This window comes from Chrysemys picta, chromosome 10 (genome assembly GCF_011386835.1).
Source record: "Chrysemys picta bellii isolate R12L10 chromosome 10, ASM1138683v2, whole genome shotgun sequence".
Taxonomy (NCBI): Eukaryota; Metazoa; Chordata; order Testudines; family Emydidae; genus Chrysemys; species Chrysemys picta.
Window position 1 is genome coordinate 26,441,450 of NC_088800.1, and position 18,467 is coordinate 26,459,916.

The 18,467-nt window shown below is 42.1% G+C and overlaps 1 protein-coding gene across 5 annotated transcripts in view; it reads left to right on the forward strand.

Moving 5' to 3' along the window:
* Positions 1 to 18,467, forward strand: part of CGNL1 (cingulin like 1) — a 126,542-nt gene that overhangs the window by 3,337 nt on the left and 104,738 nt on the right. The gene's annotated exons all lie outside the window — the stretch shown is intronic.

Sequence of the window (18,467 nt, forward strand, 5' to 3'; positions counted from 1 at the left end):
CAAAGCATTCAATGGTGTTTGTTTGTACATTTCCCCCGAAGTTAGGATTAATTGTTTTTCTTGAATCTTTCCCAGACATAGTGTTTTCAGTTTTGTGGTGTTTTGTTTTCCTGGAATCTTGGCTTTTGGTTAAAAAGTCTGCTTTGGAAGAAAACACTTGTAATTGTTTTTCAGTAATGAAAGGTGATATGTTTTTGTTCTGAGAAATGTCAAGATGTCTGCTATCAATGAATGTATATCTTAGAAGGAGTCCTTGTGGCACCTTAGAGACTAACAAATTTATTTGGGCATAAACTTTCGTGGGCTATAACTCACTTCATCAGATGCATGTACTCCATGCAGCTAATGACGTGGGTTATAGCCCACGAAAGCTTATGCCCAATAAATTTGTTAGTCTCTAAGGTGCCGCAAGGACTCCTTGTTATTTTTGCTGATACAGATTAACACGGCTACCACTCTGAAACCTATTTTAGAAGGAACATTCAGCAAGGTTATAATTACCTGTGTAGTTAAGTATAAGATGTTTAACATTTAGTGTAAAAATAGAATGTAATATTCTCAAAATGTAGTATCTAAGAACCCACAAATAACTTGAAAATATTTAGTGTGCTGATATGTATGCGTAATGTGAACAAACATATTTTGAACTATCTAGAATTTTATCTCTATAAAGTGGCTTAGAAATGTTTTTTGAAGAGAGTTTATCTTTCAGATTACTTCTTACGTTTGGTGTTTGTGTAGTTCTGCACACACTTCAGTGGTTTCTGATAAAGGAAATGGTAGTATCTTCTTCATGGCTTAATTTTTTTCATATTTCTAAGATTCAGAAAAGTTCTGCAAGAGTTGCTATGTGTTTGTTTAGTTAAAAAGTTTCTTTCTGGGATACATGCTCAAGGGATCGATCCAAGGGAATATGAAATGTTACTTGAGCGTCAGTGCAATGCAAACTCTATAAAACAGTAATCTAAAATAGATTACAGTAATGTAAAAAGTAACAATGGAAATGGAAGAGTAATGAGTCATCCTCACTAGCACAGCCAGGAAAAATATATTATGCACAAACTTGTGGTGATTACCGATGAAGTGTTCTATCTATGGATGTGCATTGCATTTATCTGCTTACAATAGATGTTCTTATTCTCCATGACAGATTAGCTCCTTTTTTTTTAATACAATACCTATTTTTTGTTAGTCTAATAAATGGTATTATCATTTATACTATCCAAATTAATTCCTAGCAAAGCAGCACATATCATATCTGTTGTGTGTTATTAGATTATCAGACTTGCACTATCATTGTTCCTGACATTGCACTTGTGTGGGTGTGACGGGATCCCCGGGGTGCAGCTTGAGGCCGTGGGACCACTGTATCCCCTGAACTCTCCAGCCTGGGCTGTCTCTCACAATCCTTTGCTAGTGACAAGCAGCAAACCGCTCCAGGCTGTTATTACTCAGCACAACAGCATGTAGACCCCCACATCCAGTTGCTAGATTGCATGAATGTTCCCAGAGCCACTCATGAATCACACAGAGAAAGGCACCAGCCAAATCCCCACAGCTACCAGCCTTGTACCTCAGGAATATACAGTCTTGCACTGCTCAAGATGAGCAGTGCAAGCTTATTAATTGGTTCACCACTTCATCGATGGAAAGTGGATATACACAAGCCTTTGTAAACATGAGCAGATTTACAAAACACTTCAGGCAAGCTCACTGGTAAAGATAAACAGTAAAACAAGTTTATTGACTGCAAAAGATGGATTTAAAGTGATTATAAGTGATAGGCAAAAAGTCAGAGTGGTTACCAAAATAAAATAAAATCATGCGGTCTGCACTCTCAACCCTATTAGACTGGGCGACATCTAGATTAAGCAGTTTTCTCATCCCACTATTGCAGTTCATAGAACACAGGTTTTACCCTTGAAACCTGGGCCAGTCTCCTCTGTTGGAGTCTTCAGTCTCTCAGTGTCCTTGCTGTTTGCAGCAGAGGTGGGGGAAAGGAGAAAAGGCCAAGCATGGGGCCACTGTGTTCTGTTTTATACCCTTAGTCCATGTGCTTGGAGAACACAAGTCCAGGCATGTCTGGTGGGCATTGCTGAGTCACCAGGCAAGGTTGAGCAATTCCCCTTGTGTGACCTTGTGCAAGTGAGTCATTGCATTGTAGCTCTCTTGCTGGACAATAGCTGTTGATAGTTTGACACCCGCCCGGGCGTTGGTTATCCCCCTGGTTATTGTCTTTGGGGAGCTAGTATCTGGGCACTTCCCAAACCCACAGCATATTTAGACAGCCATAAAACACAATTCTCACAATTTCATATGCATTAATGATATATTTATTTGGATGGAACTGTGTGTGTCAGCAGATCATAACCTTTCCCATCATACCTTACAAGGCATGCTTTATATGCAATATCACAGTTATATACAAATGATGAATGTGGGGGGGTCAGAGCGCTCCACTGGCATGTAGAGTGTCACAGTGGGTTTCTCTTTACAATGGACATATGGAAGAAATGGAACTTAACTCTCTAAGGCAGGGGTGGCCAACCTGTGGCTCCGGAGCCATATGTGGCTCTTCAAAAGTTAATGTGCGGCTCCTTGTATAGGCACCAACTCTGGGGCTGGAGCTACAGGCACCAACTTTCCAATGTGCCAGGGGGTGCTCACTGCTCAACCTCTTGCTCTGCCACAGGCCCTGCCCCCACTCCACCACCCCTTCCCGCCCTCTCCCCTGAGCCTGCCATGCCCTCGCTCCTCCCCCTCCCCCCTGGAGCCTCCTGCACGCCACAAAACAGCTGATGGGGAGGGAGGGGGAGGCACTGATCGGTGGTGGGCGGAAGGTGCTGGGAGAGGGGCGGAGGAGCTGATGTGGGGGCTGCTGATGTGTAACTGTGGCTCTTTGGCAATGTACATTGGTAAATTCTGGCTCCTTCTCAGGCTCAGGTTGTCCACCCCTGCTCTAAGGTATGTCTATGGTACGTTTGCAAACCTGTGGCAGCGAGTCTCAGAGCCTGGGTGTACAGATGTGGGGTTGCACTACATCGCTAAAACCAGCAGGTAGACATTATGATTCAGGCTGGTATTTGGGTTCTGAAGCTCACCCTTCTCCCCAGGCCCCAAAACCTCTTTGAGACTTGCTGTTGCAGGTTTAAAAACATAATATAGACATACCCTAATAGGTGGCTTCCTCAAAACCGGGCCATGGATGCAATCAATATCATTTCTGTGCAGTCCTAGAAGTTTACCTCAATAGCAGGATGAAATATATTTTTATGGTGAATAAGAGTATAATGTGTATTCCAATTCCTACCCACACTATATAGCTAAAAGTGGATCTTTTGGGGAACAAGGTTAAAGTTAGTTTGCCTGGAGGCTGCGATGTCATCTGGAATGTAAAGGTGAAATGGCATGACCTATGACTTGAATACTTAACCCTTTGGTCATAGAGCAACATGAGATAAATGTTTTTACAAACTGGCAGTAAGCCAATTAGTTAGCGTAGGCCACAAAGTTAAGCTTCTGTGCCCCTCCTGTTTTCTGTTCTTACTATGGAAACAAGCTGTTTGTATTGTAAACTGATCAAATATGTCAAGGCTAGGAACCTGCAGAAGCCTGTAATTTAAAATGGTGTATAACAATTTGAAAACAAGGATTTCATAATTGAAACACTAGCAAAACTTTAATTATAGTGTCTTTACTATGTCATGTTGTGACAGTAGATGACAAGAAGAATCTTTTCATTACAAAAAGAATAAGTTCCTCTTTAAATAATATTGCTATTATTATTTGTATTATTTTAGCACGTAGGAACCCTAGGTTCATATAACATCAAATGATCTGTTCTGTCAATGTTCTAGACTTATTTTTTAAACTAATTTTGTAATTTAATGCTCTCAGTAGGAATTGCACTCCAGCTTCACATAAGACTGTTATATGATATGCAAAAACCTACATGTATTAATGTTGTGAAGTCAAACTCTCACAGTTAGTAAATTAAAGGATCAGGTTGTGTTAGCAAAGTTAATATGTCCATAAAAATGTATAACTGAAATATACACTAACAGCCTACTAATTAAAAAAATGCTACATATGTAATATGGCCATGCTAATATAGTTATTGAAACCTTAACATCTGCATTTCCTGACTTTTTGGATGCTTTTTAAAATTCATATACAAACATGAGTCCTACAATTAGACCAGGGGTAGGCAACCTTTCAGAAGTGGTGTGCCGAGTCTTCATTGATTCACTTTAATTAAGGTTTCGCGTGCCGGTAATACATTTTAACGTTTTTTAGAAGGTCTCTCTATATAAGTCTATATCATATAACTAAACTATTGTTGTATATAAAGTAAACAAGGTTTTCAAAATGTTTAAGAAGCTTCATTTAAAATTAAATTAAAATGCTGATCTTACGCCGCCAGCCTGCTCAGCCCGCTGCCAGCCTGGGGTTCTGTTCACCTAGGCCGGCAGTGGGCTGAGTGGGGCCTGCGGCCAGGACACCGGCTGGCAAGGGGCCGGGACCCCAGACCTGGGGGGGTTCAGGGGTCAGGGCAGAGGGCTGGGTGTGTGTGTGGGGGTGCAAGACAGAAGGATGGGTATGTGGGGGGGGGGGTCAGGGCAGAGGGCACTGGGGATTTGGGGGGGTTCAGGGCAGAACGCTGGGGGTGTGTGGGGGTGCAGGGCAGAAGGCTGGTTGTGTGGGGAAGTTCAGAGGTCAGGGCAAATGGCAGTGGGTGTGGGGGGGTTCAGGGGTCAGGGCAGAGGGCTGGGGTATAGAGCAGAAGGCTGGGTGTGTGTGGGGGGTTCAGGGGTCAGGGCAGAGGGCTGGGTGTGTGTGTGGAGGTGTGGGGCAGAAGGCTGGGTGTATGTGGGGGTTCAGGGTAGAGGGCTGGGGTGCTCGGCTCGTGGGAGTGCTCCCAGCCCCCTGTCCTGAGTGGCTCATGGGAGGGGGCTGGAAGGGATATGCCCTGTTCCACCCATTTCCCCAAGGCCCCATCCCTACCTCTTTTCTGCCTCCTCTACAGAACAATGAACACGCTGCCACTCATCCCCCTTCCCCTCGCAAGGGCCATCAGCAAATCGGCGCCAGGGAGAAGGAGGGGGAGGAGGAGGGGCAGGAAAGCACCATGCTGGGGAAAGAAGTGGGGGACGGGGGAAGCTTGGCTGCTGCAGGACCAAGCTTCTGCCTCCTGCCCCCGCAGGGGAGAGCGGTGGGCGGGGGGGCTGAGTGGGGCTGGGGGCCGGGACTGCAGCAGGCAGCAGCGTGCCACTCGAAATTGGCTTGCATGCTGTAGGTTGCTGACCCCTGAATTAGACTATTTGCACATGTAAGCCTTTGCAGGATCAGGGTCTTTACCTACAGTATATTACTGCAATTTTTTTCTTCTTAAATATAGAAGGAGAAGAATTTGGAAGAGAATCCTTGCAGTTGCACTGTGGAGCTGTGCAATGTTTGCGAACTGGCAATAACACAACAAAAAACTAATAGAAATATTTTACTGCACTTGTGCACAAGTGAATAGGGTGACCAGAGGGCAAGTGTGAAAAATCGGGACAGGGGGTGGGGGATAATAGGGGCCTATATAAGAAAAAGACCCCAAAATCGGGACTGTCCCTATAAAATCGGGACATCTGGTCACCCTACAAGTGAATGCACTTAAAATGTTACAATATTTTTTTCAAAGTTTCCAGATTATATGTTTCCTATTGAGGACTAACTATAAATCAAGTTTGAACTTCTAAAAGTTAAGGCATATTGAGTTACTTGTTCATGTAAGTTTATATAGTACTAGAAGGGGAGAAAGTAATTTCTCCTCATCCTGTAAATGGAGGTGATTGAAAATATTTTGCTCACAAATTCCAGAAACCTTTTGACTGAAGTCAAGCATTGGAAGCGTTTTTCAGAAAGTTATGAGTGGGGTTTACAATGAAAATTGAGGTGTAACTTGTTTGCTAACTGTAAAATATACACAAAGTTTATTATAATGTATGTTATGGGTCCATCACATGAGAATTTGGGAAACTGAAAAGGAGAGAATAAAGAGCTAATCTAAAAACATATATGAAAGTCTGTGTTTAGTCTTGGCTCTTTATGAGCTGAGGGGTGAAAACATTATTTACTGGTACCTCTTGTACTGTGGTTACCTAACAACTAATATTGATAAATGACACGTTCAGTGCACTGTTAAGTTTTTGTGGTTTTATTGATGCAGTCTGGCTTAAAATCAGTTCCGAATTTTTGAACTTTGCCATGAAGTTAAAGTGTAATATTAAGGAAGTACCCTGTGTTCTTTTTCTTAGAAGTTAGCCAAAAGTAGAAATTGGCTTAGTTTCACTCTACACACCATGGTATTTTACCAGTCTGGCTTCTAAATCCATTACCATAGTGATAATGACATAATAGTAATGTCTAGTCCTTCCAGCCAGTATTGTGACAGAAATTTTAAAATAGGCCCCTAATACTGGGCACATTATGAGCCTGAGTCTGAAAAGTGCTGAGTGTTTCAGGATCTTACATGGTGTATGAGAGTGAATTTTCTAGGCCAACAGCATTTGCGTTATGTTGTAGATCAGGGGTTCTCAAACAGGGGGTTGGGACCCCTTAGAGGGCACAAGGTTATTACATGGGGGGGTTGTGAGCTGTCAGCCTCCATCCCAAAGCCCGCTTTGCCTCCAGCATTTATAATGGTGTTAAATATATTAAAAAGTGTTTTTTAATTTATAAGGGGGAGTCACACTCAGAGGCTTGCTATGTGAAAGGGGTCACCAGTACAAAAGTTTGAGAATCACTGTTGTAGATGAAGATCTTCAGCAAAGCACTGACTTTTCATGAAGAAAAGTATCTTAATGAAAGCGGAGCTCCTGAGCTGCCTGGACATGTTCACAAAGATCCTATTCTCATGTAACGTAACCACTGTTGTATTGAATAGATTTTCTCAGTCTAAAAAACCTGGAGAATTAATACACGTTATTTGTCAGTTATGTGTGGTCTATAAATAACATAGTGAAGCATAAAAACACAGAAATAAAAAATTATGGCCCTCTACTCCTCCATTCACAGACATACACTTCATTACTAGGACCACCGCCATGCATCTTTGACAGCACGCTACACCCTTAACTTTGTCCCAGCAGGGATGCCAGACTCCAAATGTGAGTGAACAGGATTTTCTAGAACTGTGCAGAAAGGATAATGATCTGTTTGGTGGTGGTAGGGAGTTTAGATAAAGGATTAGTGGAAAGCTGGCATCCCTATTAGAGCAGAGTTAAGGTTATGGTGTATTGTCTCTGGTATATAGTGGTTGTCACTGAATGGGATCTTTGGGTTTGTGATTACGGAGAACAGTTTGAAACCCTTAACTGACAACTACTAGCCTGAGGACTGATCCTACTAGCATGGGTGAATAATACCTGTGCTGTAATGTCCAAAGACTATGCCCTTCCTTCCCCAAAGCTATGCATCCTGCAATTTAAAGTGACAGTGTGTACTGTATATAATTGTAACATTTTCAGTCATTTTGTCTATGTAATATATTTGAAAAATTGTAAATACTACTACAGGTAGTAAAATATTTTAGTACATTCAAAGCACTGCACCAGAATTTGTCCGATAATATTTTCACCAGCTAGTTTGACAAGCGGCAGAGCTCGATGAATACTGTGAAAAAAGCATATGTTGAATTATTATTCAACATCAATGCTGAAAAAATTCCTCAAATAATTTGTTGATTACTATTTGATTAACCCAGATTAATTTATTTCCTTATTTATTGCCCACTGTCTATTAGGGGCTTTCCAGACAGGTGAGAAGGCACAGTGCCTGCCCTTTGGAGCTCGCACCCTAAGGATCTCTCTTGGTCTTATATTCCACATCATTTCTGTCTTTCATATCATAGATCATGGTGTATCTTTTCCTATCTTTTGTCTTCAGTGTCCTATTTCTCTCTTTCTTCTGACTCCTTTGTCTTCCCCTCCCCAACACATTAATTACATTCTCTACTTCCTCCCCTATTTTTCTTTTCTTCTCCCCCAAATCATACTTTTCATGTCACGCTTTTCTTTTCTAATTTATCCCATCATTTCTCCCTGCCTTTCTTCCACCCACTCACACCCATCCAGGCTTAAGGCTTGGAAATCGGGTTAGACACTTACAGCCAGAGGACTAAACGTACTAGCTGCAGACTGGTATTAAAGATGGGGAATATTGTTATCCAGGTGCAACACTCAGGTGGGAAATTAATCCCAGTTGCTGGGGTTCTTGTCAGTGTGCTGATCATGCTCTCTAGATCTGCTCAAGGAAGGGGGGAATGCAGGCAGCTGCCATTCCCACACCCATTCTGAACTCTGCAGAGGTTTCCGCTGGGGGAAGGGATGTGCAGTCCAAGAGGATGAAAATTGTCCCTCCTGAGACCTGTGGAAATTAGTTTGAAAACAATAAGAACAAAAACATACCTCAAGGCTTTAGTAACTTTTCAGAGCTGTCCTGTCCCAGGAGGAAGTCTGCCAGGGGCAGAAGCACAGGCCTCCTGCAGTCTCCAGACTTGCTCGGTGCTACACACACATGCTGATGTGTGTGGTGATTTCCTCCAATGGAGTTTCCCTCCAGGGGTGTTTCTGTGGGAGGCCAAGGTACTGTCCCTGTATCATTTTTGATGACGTGCATCTTTTTGGCAAGTGGGTGTCTGATAAATTTAAAGTCTGTCCTGCCAGGAAGCATTTTTCTTTCTGGAGAAAGAGCATTCTTTCTCTGTGATTTCTCCCGGCCCCTGCTTTCTGAACGTAGGGTGGACTTTAGAGCCTGAGCTCCAACCTGCAACATCCATACTGCTATTTTTGATGCACTAGCTCAAGTTCCACTAGCGTGAGCCTGTCTTCCCAGGCTGGGAGGCTTGCTCCCATCTGCAGTGTAGACATACCCTAGGAGGCTGAGTGGGAAAAGGGGGACTGTGGTACTCTTATCCCAGCTCTTGTGTCTGAATCAATATCCTCAATGAACGGTTCTCTTGCCTACCTTTGCTGCTTATCCTCACACTGCAGAAAAATTAACAAGATTCCTGTCAGGTTCACTGATGCCAACAGATTTTCAGTAACAATAGTGAGAACCAACAGTGGTTGGTTTCCCCTCTGTGGCATGTTGGTAAAGCAATAAGTAGCAGCAGAGACACTGGGGCTGGCTGGCTGGCTGCAGACTCAGGAAGACAGCACTTTATTGATTTACTGCTGTTTTAGGTTTCTTTCTTTTTTGAAAGCTTAGATCCTGTAGATGAAAATTTACCGGAAAATGTTTCCTATTCGCCTCAGGTGAAGGGATTTTTCTAACCCCAACAGAGATTGTCGGGTTACTATTTATGTTGCCATAAGTGGCAAATATTACTTGCCCATGGAATAATTATTTCAGACATGTTCATCTGAGCAGATTAACAAACTTCAGAATCTATTGTGACCTCAGCTGTGTGTTAGTGGAGATAAATCTAAATGGCAAAATTTTTCACTGTGGTTGAATATTGCAATAACAGTAGGACTGCCTGTGTAGAAGATTTAGTGAAGTGGTAGTCATGGAGTCCCCAGTGTTTGGGATTAGAGCACAGTGAATTTGCTCTGACCTTGTACCATCTCTGCCAACAGGGTTGGCTGTCTCATTGAAGGAGTTTATCCAAATGTAGTTCTATTTTAAGTAGAATGGAATGGATGATGAAATCCACAGCCGAACATTTAAAATACACTTTAAATATTTAGTTTTTCCACATGTGCCTCTAAATAAGCATTGAATCCACTGTATTTGAATTACATTGTTCCATTATTTGTCCTGCTGAGACACACTATTCAATTTAGAATGTAAACCTTAATTTCAGATGTGGTGTAATAAGGGTGCCTTTTTCATGTCCACTTATTTTGTAACATTTCTTGTTGTACTAGAAGACAAATGTAGTATTCCATTTTGTCCTGGGGGAAAGTGATGGTGAGACTCTCTGCAAAGTGCTTTCATTTAAAAGACAAAAACTCAATGTGGTTGGTTACACCAGAAGATGTCTGAGTCATTAGCACATTCACTGACTTCTACAGGGTCCCCCATGCTCTGCCATGCAGGAATGCTAAAAGTCATTAATATTCAGATAGCCCCATGACACTCAAAGATCTGTGCATGACAGAGTCCAGAATGCAGGAATTTAGGAATCCTCAATTTTACATTAGACACATTCACCATTCTAATGATGCCTAAACATAGAATTAAAAACTATAAGTACAGATACTATAACAATGAAAATGTGACTAGTTGGTTAAAAATGGCAATGTCCATAAATCTAGTATTAAAACACACACACACACCTTTCCCAGAAAATAGTTATCAGCAAGAAGCAACCATTTGGAAAGTTTTAGCACTTTTTGAGCTATCTTAGGACAAGAAGTCTTAAAAATCTGTTTAAAGTAGAAAAGTATACACATGTGAACATACACACTTATTACCCTCATGTTAATACAAACATGGATGAACAGATTTTGCTTAGTTTCAAAGTAAAAAGGCACCATATGCAAAAGTGATAAAGTTTGAGCTTTACTGGGGGGGAGGGGGCGGCTACTTTCAGTGATGAGAACCTTGTACTAGCTGCATTAAGGGCTCAGCATGGGTATAGCAAATGTGGCTATATGCAGTCATTTTTAGGACTGGGGCATTAGTTAGCAGTGTTACTCACATGGGAAAAATGTTACACCTGTGCTCTCCAGGTTGCTCCAGCAGCAAGAGCCTTTATTTCTGAATACAAATCTGGGGGTTAGTTTAGCACTATCAAGCTTTGTGCAAGACTTGACTAATCTACCTGACACTAATTTGAGGATTTACAGCCTAGTCTACAATAGAAAAGGTTTGCCGGTTTAACCATACCGGCATAGCGATACTGACAAACTCTCCTACTCTAGACACAGATTATACTAACATTAAAGCATTTCTGCTGGTATAGTTTATACCAGTTTTGTAAGTGATATAAGCTATACTAGCAAAAGCACTCTTATGCCAATATAACTGTCTACACAAGGGCTTTTGCTGGTATAGGAATGTTAGGGGGGGTGGGGGGGAGAATGACACTTCTAACTGACATTTTTATGGTGGCAAAAGTTTCTAGTGTAAATCTGACCTAAGCCACTAGCCAAGGTGAAAAATACCTATGCAGGCACTGTCCCGTAATTTAAAGAAATAAAACAATGTGTACCATTTACAATAGACTGAATGAAAAGTTACCATTAATGTTACCATTAATGACTATCTATGGAATGCCCTTTTATTGTTTATTATTTGTAATTGGTTACCTGTCTTGCTAAATATTCCTTTCTTTCAGGCATCACTCCACTTGCTCTCTTATTTCCTATTATAGATCATGGTGTATCTTTTCCTGCATTTTTAAAATTGTCTATATCCAAAATTTGGACTGCTTTACTTCTACCAGCATAGTTAAAGCAATTCAAATCCTGTGGGATGCACACAGTTATACTGGTATAAAGGTAGTTATATGGTTATGCCTTATTCTTGTTCAGGAAGGGGAATAAGTTATACTGGTAAAAGGCAGCTTTATACTAGTAGAACTGCATCCGCACTAGGGGTTATATCAGGGATTGGCAACCTTTGGCACACAGCTTGCCAGGGTAAGCCCCCTGCCGGGCCGGGTCGGTTTGTTTACCTGCCGCATCCGCAGGTTTGGCCGATCGCGACTCCCACTGGCCGCGGTTCACTGCTCCAGGCCAATGGGGGCTTTGGGAAGCGGCACGGGCAAATAAACAAACCGGCCCGGCCCACCAGGGTGCTTACCCTAGCGAGCCATGTGCCAAAGGTTGCCGATCCCTGGGTTATACCAATCCAAAAACTGTGCTAGACCTGTCCCAGAGTCTGTTTCCTTATTTTATTTCTCCCTCCAACCTGGAGAATGCTGCTATTATTTATTATTATTCCTAATTTATAGATTTGATAGTGGGGGAAGAGGAGAGAAAATATAGATGGGGAGGTTAGATCACACTACACATGGAAAGAAAGAGAAAGGAATATATGATGTAGTGGGAGAGACAAATACCAGCACTGAAAACAAGACAGGAAAAGATACACCATGATATATTTTAAAAAAAGTGGGGGAGGGAGTAGATAAGAGAGAGTTCAATATTTTAATTAATGACTTGGATAACAGAGTGGAGAGTATGCTAATAAAATTTATAGATGACATTATGCTGGGAGGATTTGCAGGCACTTTGGAGGGCAGGATTAGAATTTAAAAGGACCTTGATAAATTGGAGAATTGGTCTGGAATGAACAAGATGAAATGCAGTAAAGACAAGTGCAAAGTACTGCACTTAGGAAAGAAAAATCAAATGCACAACTACATCTAGGTGGTAGTTCTGCTGAAAGGGTTCCAGGGGTTATAGTGGATCACAAATTTAATATAAGCCAATTATGTGATGCAGTTGTGATAAAGGCTAATATCCTGGGTGTATTGACAGGAGTGTTGTACCTGATACCTGAGAGGTTCATTCCACTCGGCTCTAATGAGGTCTCAGCTTGAGTGCTGTGTCCAGTTTTGGAAGCCAAACTTTCAGAAAGATGTGTACAAATTGGAGGGAGTCCAGAGGAGAACTATAAAAATGTTAGAATGTTTAGAAAACCTGAGCTATGAGGAAAGATTAAAAAAACTGGGCACTGCCTCAGCCTGGAGCCCCCTCCCGCACTCTGAACTCCTCATTTCTGGCCCCACCCTGGAGCCTGCACCCCCAGCCGGAGCCCTCACCCTCTCCTGCACCCCAGCTCCCTGAGTCAGCCCGGTGAAAATGAGCCAATGAGTGAGGGTGGGGAGAGTGAGCAACAGAGGGAGGGATGGATGGAAGGGCCGGGGCGGGATCTCGGAGAACCGGCGGGGCAGGGGTTTCAGTTTTGTGCAAGTAGAAAGTTGGCAACCTTAAGCAGCAGTGCAGAAGTAAGGGTGGCATGGCCAGTAGCAGCTGCCACTCTCACGACCCCCGTACAATAGCCTTGTGAACCCTTTTTGGGTCAGGACCCCCAGTTTGAGAAATGCTGTCCTATGCCTTCTAGGCCTGTGTTGTGACATGTCGCCTGAGTGTGATGATGTCCTCTCATTGTCTTATGATCTCTGAGTTTAGGGCCCTGGGCATAGGCCTATTGTGCTTAGTGCCTAATCCAGCCAGGTTTGTGTGTTTAAAATTGCATGGTTGATTTATTTAAAAGAAACTAGATGATATGAAGCCAAGTGTTTAAAGAATAGAATAATTAAGACAGTTTCACCCCAGAGAAATGAGAACAATCCCCAGCTGAAGGAATGAAGGGGTTACAGATGCGTAAAGAGAAGAGAAAGATCTGAAAAACAAATGCAGTAATTTAAATCAAGATTTGACAATGGCAATGAAAAATAAGTTTGATTTCTTCTGTGATGGCACCAGCGTGGTAGACAGTGTTGCCCTGCTTTGGTGAATCAAACTATGAGGAAAAGTTCCCAGTTTTAATGAGGGCAAAGAGTTTGCTGAAGCTTTTTGCTGGGTGTTTTTCTCTTTCCCCTGATGCATGGGGAACGTCTAAACAAATGGTAATATATTTCAGAACATTCAAGGAAACTGGGATTTATTATTTGTGTCTGTATGACTAATAGGTGAAAGAAATCCACAAGTACTTATGCAAGATAACTTGCATAAGTACTGAACTGTAATGATTACAGAGGCACACAATGCCATATATGTTGTTTGTGTGTGTACGTAGAAGATTGTGTTCCATTTTGAATTTAAGGATTAAACTTCTGTTGTTTATGAAAAATACAGCATATCCTCCCCAAAATTATAGCAAGTACTGATCAAGTATAGAATGAATTTTCTGAGAACAAGTGAATCCATTAATTGAGTTGAGTTAAAATTAATTTAAAAATGGGCCTCTAAGCATCTATCAGTCTTTTTTGTTCCAAATGATCTTAGTAATGGAAATAACACAAGCCCTTCAAATTTTCCATATAGTTAATATGCATTACGATCTTGTGCATAGGCTACATGTGAAAAAATGGCTTGTAGTTAAGCTGAATTATTGATGATTGTTGTACCTAATCATTATAAGTGTATAGGCTACAAATAACTCCGTTCAAAAGATATTGTGACCTCAGAGGCAACTGAATGAATCCCATCCTTCCTGTGCATCTAATTTGCATGCCAAACTTCTACTGGTTGTGGTGAGGCAGTGGTATAAGGGAGATGTGCGTGTGTCAATAATTCTTACTGGCATATTAATTGGCCCAACTGTCACTGTTTTTTAAGGGTTCCATAGATACATGCTAGCTTGGCCATCAGTGCTTGAAAGGCAGCCGATAGCACTGCTGCCTCAACTTCAGTGTACACAGAGCTAGCACTGCTGAAGAAACAGAGGGAGGTTTAGGGAGCCCTAAAGCACAGAGACATTGGGACTCAGGGACTAGGCTTCCCCATCCCTTCATATAGTGCTGGCTTCACTACACAGTTCTCTAAATAAGTACACTGGATGCCAATTAAGGGCCAGATTTACTGGTACACTTTGGCGGTTTTGTATTACTTTGATGATGGGCGAAGCAGCTACAAGCCCATTTCAACTAGAATACCACATGGTAAAAACTATTTTGGGGTTTCTAGGTTTGTGTTTGTGTATAAATTTAAAAAGAAGGCAATTCCCAGACAAAAACTACATTCAAATGGAGTTAATGTTGAGAGTCAAGATCAGTAACTTAAAGGTAAAAATCATTACCATGATATTGTAATTACCCCCAAACCAAACCAAGCATTACAAACCCAAGGGAATGCAGAGTTAGTTACAGTCAAAATATATCCAAACATATTAAAGCAGGGAAATGCACAATTAAGACTTCTAAACATATTTGGGTTGCTTTTCATTGAAACCTTAACTGAATTTCCTGAGTTTGTAGTGAAAACTGGGGTAATGGACTCTATCTGTAAAATAAAGGGGGGAAAAAGTGTAGAATAATGTTTTGAGCTGAAGGCGAATAAGCGTAAACATGAGGAAACAAACAGCATATACTACATTTATTGATTTTTAAAACAATCTATTATGTGCCCATTGCTGGAGCATAGAATCATAGACTATCAGGGTTGGAAGGGACCTCAGGAGGTCATCTAGTCCAACCCCCTGCTCAAAGCATGACCAATCCCCAGACAGATTTTTGCCCTAGATCCCTAAATGGCCCCCCTCAAGGACTGAGCTCACAACCCTGGGTTTAGCAGGCCAATGCTCAAACCACTGAGCTATCCGTCCCCCTCAGTGTGGGATCCTAATGCTGTTTGGGTACTAAAACTACCTATTGGGACAGGTCCCCGGGCTTGTCTTCACTAGACTTTTGTACCTCAAGTTAATTGATTACCCATTAACTCGAGGTGTCAAACGTGTCTGAAAAGTCTAGTGTGGGTACTCCCCATTTGCTTGTTCCAGGCTACAAACATTTGTTCTCTATCCAAAGAATCAGCCGTGTATACTATTTTAGATGAATGGCTATATAAAGCTGTTTTCTTAAAGCCTGGTCTAGACACAGTTGTTGTCCCAGTATAACTATGTCAGTTAGGAGTAGAAAATTTATTTCTTTATTTACTGATAGTTATACCAGTTTATCCCCTAGTGTGAATACAGGTGTCCTGATATAAAGGTGCCTTCTACTGATGTAGTTTATTCTTATTTCTGTATGTGAATAAGCTATACTGGTATAACCGTGATTCACATGAGGGATGTTGTACAGCTTTAACTATAACCAGTATTATTAAAGCAGTACAATTATTGTATGTAGACAAGGCCTTAGGTTCTCTTTGAGGGTTATTGGGAAGAGCTCATGATAGCCCCCAAAGTGAAGGAATTTTTTTTTAATCATCTTTTAAGGAATATAAAGAGGTTTTGTATCCTCGCAGCACTGGCAAAGCATCCCTAAACAGACTGAGAGCAGTCATTGTTTACATTTCTGTAAGAACGATTCTCTGAAAGACTTTCTTTTACGAACTTTAGATTTTGCCTCTAGGCCTCTAAAAATATGTACAGGATACTCTCTTTATTTACACAATAATGATATCATTGAGCTGTATTAAGATAATTTCTTTTGGAACAAAATAAAAAGCTTTCAAGATTCACAATTGGAGGAAAATGTTGTAAAACAACGAAAAACCTCTTGTGGAGAAAGGGTGGGTCGTATCAGATGTTTGGATACAAACCAGCTATTGTATTTGAAAGCACGAACTTCTTTTAGAACCTATAAGTGTCCCCATATTATTCAGCTGTAGTTGTTTGCATTTTTTTGTTGTACTTTAACAGGATTCTACAAAATCAGCATGTATAGCCAAGGCAAAATTCTACTTAGTAGCATAGTTGGGAACACATTTTTCTTCAATTCTTTTGTAAGTTTGGCAGAAAATCAAAGGAGAAATTGAATGGAGCATGTATATACAATTAATACTGAGAAGTATTTAGAGTTTGGCTTTGGGTTTTTTGTTTTTTGTTTAGTATTCGAAGATCAGTAGGGCCTTGTACATACAGAGAAGTTGTACTGCTTTACCTATCCGGTCCAGCTAAAGTAGTAGACCCCCACAAGTGTGGGTGCCATTATACTGGAATAAAAATGTTTTATACTTCTATAGCTTATCTTGTTCTAGAAGGGAAATAAATTATATTGATATAAGCACACTGATATTGGTAGAACTGCATCCACGTTGGAGATTGTACTAGTATAACTATTTTCATTTAAAAAAAAACCCAGCCCCAGCCAACAGTATTATATTGATAACAAAATCTGTATGTAGACCAGGGTGAATAGAGACAGAAAGATTACAGATGAATAAATTGTATTTACAATTACATTTTAGATACATGATGGTTTATAAATTGGTAGAATTTAATTTAATTGCAGATTTGCTTTTGATTAACATTTGGTGTATTTGGAAAGTCCTTTTATCTGGATTAAAATGATGGCTTTTTTATTTAATAACATAAAATTAATATCATGACAGTAATACATCATAATTCAGTGTGTTGTAGGAAGAAGTCAGGAGGTTACAATTAAAAAATAAAGGTTTAATTTCTGCAGTAAGCAAGGCCAATAGATAAGTCTCCTGTTCTGTTCTGTACTGTTCCTGGTGACAAGTGCACTGAAATTCTGACTAATGGATTGAATATTAATAATTTAAAGAAAATGAGTAATTTAAAGAAATAGTAGTTTAAAGAAAACTCTTTTGAGTCACTTCAATATTGAACTGCATTTTCCCATAGTGGCACATTGCCTTAGGAGAAATGCAATTCAGGAGCCTGATGCTCCCATTCTCCACTATGGGCCAGACTCCATGGCTGGACTATATCTCCCATAACAAACCTGGAGTCATGTGACTCCCATGATGGTAACACATAGCTTGGTCAAAGGGAAAGCTGCATTGCAATTTTCGGAGAGGTAGTCCCCCATGGACCCTGGCTAGGGTTACCATATTTTAAAAAAACAAAAAGAGGACACTCCACAGGGCTCCGGCCCCGCCCCAACTCCGCCCCTCCCCTGAACGCTCCGCCTCCCTGCTGCTCCCCCTCCCCTGCTTCCCGCAAATCAAATGTTTGCGGAAAGCCTGAAACAGGCAGGCAGCAGGTAAGCTGGGGCTGGGGCGGTGGTGCCCCCCCGGCCGAGCGGCTCTGGCCCCGGTGTCTCCGGCCTGGCCCGGCTCGGGCCCTGGGGCGCCGGCCCCGGTTCCGGCCGAGCGGCTCCGGCCCGCCCCAGCGACTCCAGCTCGGCTCGGGCCCCGGGGCACTGGCCCCGGCCTAGTGGCGACAGCCGGTGGCCGAGCACCCCCAACCCTGGGCCCAGCGGCTCTGGCCCGGCTCAGCTTGAGCCCCGGCCCAGCGGCTCCGGCCCGGCCCCAGCCCAGCGGCACCGGCCAAGCACCCCCAGTCCCGGTCCCAGCAGCTCCGGCCCGGCTTGGGCCCCAGTTCCGGCCAAGCGGCTCCGGCCCGGCCCTGGCTGAGTGGCGGCGGCCAGCGGCCAAGCACCGCCGGCCCCAGCGGCTCCGGCTCTGGCCCCAGCCACTCCAGCCCGGATCCAAGCCCCCCGACCCCTCCCTATTTTCCCGGACATGCCCGGCTTTTTGGAATTTCTTCCTGGACGGGGATTTGAGGACCAAAAAGCCGGACATGTTCGGGAAAATGCGGATGTATGGTAACCCTAAGCCTGGCCCATAGGAGAATATGGGACCTGAACGACAACTCCTGTATGTGATTGAGCTGATATGGAAATGCAGCTTACTGTTTTGTTGAACTGATTTTAAATTAAATGCTTTGGGTAAGTTAAAAAACTAAAATATTCCAATTTGGGTTGAACTGACTTGAAATCAAATATTTCATTTTGATTTTCGAGACTGAAAATTGAAAGATTTTGACAAACCCACCATTTTTTCAATGGAAAATCCCAACTAATTGTAGTGGCTAGACTCATACAGTTT